Source organism: Schistocerca americana, chromosome 2 (genome assembly GCF_021461395.2).
Source record: "Schistocerca americana isolate TAMUIC-IGC-003095 chromosome 2, iqSchAmer2.1, whole genome shotgun sequence".
Lineage (NCBI taxonomy): Eukaryota > Metazoa > Arthropoda > Insecta > Orthoptera > Acrididae > Schistocerca > Schistocerca americana.
In genome coordinates, this window is record NC_060120.1 from 499,826,437 (window position 1) to 499,832,239 (window position 5,803).

The following is a 5,803-nucleotide window of genomic DNA, read 5'->3' on the forward strand; positions in this document are numbered from 1 at the left end:
GGCGTGAGGTCTCCACAGTACATCGATGTTGTCGCCAGTGGTCGGCGGAAGGTGCACGTGCCCGTCGACATGGAACCGGACCGCAACGACGCACGGATGCACGCCAAGACCGTAGGATCCTACGCAGTGCCGTAGGGGACCGCACCGCCACTTCCCAGCAAATTAGGGACACTGTTGCTCCTGGGGTATCGGCGAGGACCATTCGCAACCGTCTCCATGAAGCTGGGCTATGGTCCCGCACACCGTTAGGCCGTCTTCCGCTCACGCCCCAACATCGTGCAGCCCGCCTCCAGTGGTGTCGCGACAGGCGTGAATGGAGGGACGAATGGAGACATGTCGTCTTCAGCGATGAGAGTCGCTTCTGCCTTGGTGCCAACGATGGTCGTATGCGTGTTTGGCGCCGTGCAGGTGAGCGCCACAATCAGGACTGCATACGACCGAGGCACACAGGGCCAACACCCGGCATCATGGTGTGGGGAGCGATCTCCTACACTGGCCGTACACCACTGGCGATCGTCAAGGGGACACTGAATAGTGCACGGTACATCCAAACCGTCATCGAACCCATCGTTCTACCATTCCTAGACCGGCAAGGGAACTTGCTGTTCCAACAGGACAATGCACGTCCGCATGTATCCCGTGCCACCCAACGTGCTCTAGAAGGTGTAAGTCAACTACCCTGGCCAGCAAGATCTCCGGATCTGTCCCCCATTGAGCATGTTTGGGACTGGATGAAGCGTCGTCTCACGCGGTCTGCACGTCCAGCACGAACGCTGGTCCAACTGAGGCGCCAGGTGGAAATGGCATGGCAAGCCGTTCCACAGGACTACATCCAGCATCTCTACGATCGTCTCCATGGGAGAATAGCAGCCTGCATTGCTGCGAAAGGTGGATATACACTGTACTAGTGCCGACATTGTGCATGCTTTGTTGCCTGTGTCTATGTGCCTGTGGTTCTGTCAGTGTGATCATGTGATGTATCTGACCCCAGGAATGTGTCAATAAAGTTTCCCCTTCCTGGGACAATGAATTCACGGTGTTCTTATTTCAATTTCCAGGAGTGTAAGTACATTCACTTGCACTGTACCAGTTGGTCTAATTTTTGGGTATCTGGCATAATGATTCTCATAAAATTTAGTCATGTGACTGAGGGTATTACAGGGAATTAAAGGGCGGATGTAGCAGTCAAGGAGACATGATGCAATCCTCAGATATTTCAGTGTGCCCTCGGCCTACATGCTATTGCTTCACTGTTGAGGTAAAGAGTCGTGTCGATGGGAAGAAGAGTGTCTGGAAGTGACAGATAATAAGCTGCATCTAGTAAAGTCCACAAAACGGCCATGGTGTACCTCCTTCCAGCCATACAAATAGGATAAGGTCCTTCCCACTCGTCTTCACATTGGACATAGCCCTATGATGTATGGCTGCTTGCTCCAGTCAGAGGACCCTCCAGTGTGTGGTGCTTGTGGTGTATGGATCACTATTTTTGCTAGATTTTGTTTTACTTTCAGACCTGAGGGCAGTGACCCATTTGCCAACAGATTAGCTCTCTATTTTAATTGACAATCAAATGAATGTGATATGTGTTTTGAGATTTTGTGCATTGTCTGAATTCCCTAATATTTTAGGCAGAAGTTTTGTAATGTTATCAGAGTGGTTGGCAAACTTTTTTTTAAAAAAGTGATCACCCAGTCACATTTCCTTGTCTAGTTACCATTACACATTACAGCTTCAGCACACTTCACTACGTTATGTTAAAGGATGTGAGATAGTATGTTTGTTCTTGTTATACTGACTGTGAGTGAGGGCCAGGAGAGAGTGAATGTCGTTCTCTAAGTTTACTCCTCATGTATGATGAAATTTTTAGCCATTTCAACCACATTTGTTCCTACTAATTTTCATATAGGACTAATAACCTTGCTGTTCAATGCCCACAAACTGCAAAACATGCACATATTTCGGTTGGAGGAGCCAGTAGTAGCAGACATATGTGCATGAGGTGTGCTTGCTTGTGTGAATGTGTGTGTGCATTTTCTTTGCTGGAGAAGGCTTTGGCTGAGAGCTGTAACATGTGCCTGTTTGCAACTCAATGTGTCATCTTTACACTGATTGTAATCTCTCCTTTTCCTAATATTGTTGTCTTTTTCTATACACTTTAAGTTTAAATTATTTGGCCAGTTAATCTTAATAGGATAAACAATGATAATGCCAACTTCCGTAGGCCACTGTTATTAGATTATGTATTTTCATTCTGTGTCAAACACAGATAGATACGTCACTGACAATGCCAACTATGTTAGTAATGGTGATCAAAAGTATCTGACAAAATTTCCACTGAATTACAGCTTGATAGTTTTGTCACACATCAGAAGATCTGCCCCGAAGTTCCTTGCAGGAAAAAAAGAGAATCTGATTAAAACATTGATGAAATTATTTGTTTCTATAAAAATAAAAAAAATATAAATTAGAATTAATCCTTTAAGCTACTGGACATGAAGAGGGAGCACAGCTATCGTATAACTGTTTTGATCAATGTCTTTTAAGTGAAGTTAAGCTCTGTCTTTACCAATGTGGTAGCTGTTATAAATGTGCAAGACAATAGCAAATAACTAATAGTTTATTTTTGTGAGAAACATGTTTTTAAACATTCAGATGTTTGGTACTTAAAATCTCAATACTGCTTTTTATTGTTATATTTCATTACAGGCCAACACTACGCGTGGAAATAAAAATGGTAATGAATGAGATTTGGTGCAAAAGTATTGGTACCTTACTAAAGTTATTACTACAGTGTTGCTTTAATTAAATTACTTTTAGAGTCAGCTCCATGTGTCTATCTTAACAACTCTATTTTTAATAGTACGTCTGCATAATCAGTTGCGCTCTAGTTACCACAGCTCCTTTTATCGGTATGTTCATGGAAACTATCCTTCCTCACATCTCTTTACTGGCAGTAGAAAGTGCCAGGGATGAAGTCTTTAGTAATCATTTCTGTGTGACATAATTCAATAAAATGTTCTGTCATTTATTTTATGACAGGGTTTTAGTAGACTGGCGTGCAGGAAAACTAACGTTAAAGATACTATAAATGACCACCTCAATAGCCACTGGTCTAAAAGATGACTGACTAGTAGTGATAAGATTATCCCTCTCAGAACTGAAATGAAACCACAATTCGTGTGAGTAGTTGGGGTGGGGTGGGGGGATGGGGGGTAGAGTAATGAAAAACTGCAGTTTCAGAGAAGTGTAAATAGGAGCAACAGTACTATAAGAACAGGTGGAAAAGCACTGTTAAGTATAGAGATGAACAGATAAATGAACAAAATACATCAAAATCCTGTATGTGGGAGAAGAACTGTTCAGCAGTGCAACCAAGAGCATAAGAAACAGATCCAGTGCTGTGATTTTGAGCTTGCAAAAAATTCTAGTGCAAAAATGGCATTTGCTTTTATGAAGTAGCTACAATCTTACTGATAATTTGAAACAATAGTGTGACAGTAACAATAAATTGCTGAATTGGGAACAACTACAACTGGTTCACAAGATCTACACAAAGAAATTTGAAGCAGTTTATAGCTTCCAGGATTTTAATAATAAGGAAGGGAGAGAGAAAAGAAAAAAATAAAGGCAAAAAATATGAAAACTTGGGTGAGAAGTACTGGTTGTAGAGAGAAGGTACCAATGAAACTAAAAAGAATCATTAGTCAATTACTATGATGTACAACAAGACTTCCTAAATTATCCTCTGTCGTTAATAGTCACAACACATATATAATGTTAGGAATGAAAAGCTAGTTAAGGCCAGGTACAAGCAGCTGTGAAATCCTCATTTTGAAATAGATTACATCTTCAAAATATAAACTGGATACCATTAAACTTAGGGAAATGTTGGTGGGCTTGGTGCTGTTTGAGAGGCTCCAGGTTTCACCCTATCCAGACAACACACATCATTTTATTCCAATCCATGTCGCAATCCTGGTTGCGTCCTGCTGTCCCTCTGTTGGTACATGACATGATAATGCAGCTGTACCTTTGAAAAATAATTGCAAAGAAACTGGTACATCTGCCTAATATAGTGTAGGCCCCCCACAAGCATGCAGATGTGCTGCAACACGATGTAGCATGGACTTGATCAATGTTCTGAAGAAGTCCTGAAGGGAACTGACGCCATGAATCCTGCAGGGGTGTCTGTAAGAGTATGAGGGTGTGGAGATCTCTTCTGAATAATACGTTGCAAGGCATTCCAGAGATGTTTAATGATGTTCATGTCTGGGGAGTTTGGTAGCCAGCAGAAGTGTTTAAAATAAGAAGAGTGTTTCTGGAGCCACTCTGTAGCAATTTTGGATGTGTGGGGTGTCACGTTGTTCTGCTGGAATTTCCCAAGCCCGTCAGAATGCACAATGGACATGGATAGATGCAGGTGATCAGGCAGGATGCTTATGGACGTGCCACATGTCAGGGTCATATCTAGGTGTATCAGGGGTCCTATATCAGTCCAACCGCACACGCCCCACACCACTGCAGAGCCTCCACCAGCTTAAGGGTCCTCTTTCAAAATGCAGGGTCCATGGATTCATGAAGTTGTCTCCATACCCGTACATGTCCATCAGTTGATACAATTTGAAACGTGACTCGTCTGACCAGGCAACATGTTGCCAGTCATCAACAGTCCAATGTTGGTGTTGACGGGCCCAGGCAAAGTGTAAAGTTTGTGTCGTGCAGCCATCAGAGTGGGCCTTTGGCTCCAAAAACCCATGCGGATGATGTTTCATTGAATGCTTCAAATGCTGACACTTGTTGATGGCCCAGCATTGACATCTGCAGCAATTTCGAGAAGGGTCGCACTTCTGTCACTTTGGACGATTTTCTTCAGTCGTCATTTGTCCAGTTCTTGCAGGATCTTTTTCTGGCCACAGCAATGTTGGAGATTTGGTGTTTTACCGGATTCCTGATATTCACGATACACTCGTATGGTTGTTTGGGAAAATCCTCACTTCATTGTTACCTCAGAGATGCTGTGTCACATCGCTAGTGTACCAACTTGAGCATGGTTTGGAAAGTTCTCGGAACGGAATAAAAAAAATTACTTACATCACTGAAACTTTTTTATTTTTGAATGTAGTTTCCTTGTAGATTAATGCACTTGGTCCAATGATGTTCCAGTGCCTTGATCTCATCTCAAAAATGAGTTTCCTCCAGGCCTGAAAAATTGCTATCAACTCCAGCTATCAATTCTTCGTCTGAAGTGAATCTTCGTCCACCAAGAAAAATTTTCAGTTTTGGGAAGAGATGGAAGTCTGAAAGAGCCACATCAGGTCAATTAGGCAGGTGTGGCGACTATTCATAACTTAGTTCATGTAATTTTGCCATGGTGATGGCACATGTGTATGAGCACACATTGTCTTGATGGAAGATGTCTTTCTTCCTTGCTAAATCTGGCCTTTTTTGGGAGATAATCACCAAGCAGAATCCCCTTTGCATCCCAGAACACTGATGCCATGACCTTTCCTGCTGAAGGAATTGTCTTTGCTTTCATTGGTGGTGGAGATTCAGCATGTTTCCACTGCTTTGACTGTTGTTTTGTCTCTGGAGTGGAGTAGTGCACCCAAGGTTCATGTGTGGTCACAAACTGGTGCAAATATCTTGTTCGTGCCAAACATTGTTCCGATATGACCATTCTCATGCATTTTTGATCCTGTGTCAAGAGCCGCGGCACCGATCTTGCAGATAATTTTTTAATTTCTAATTCTTCAGTTAAAATGTGATATACCCTTTCAGATGACATCTGGCAAGCGTGAGCAAT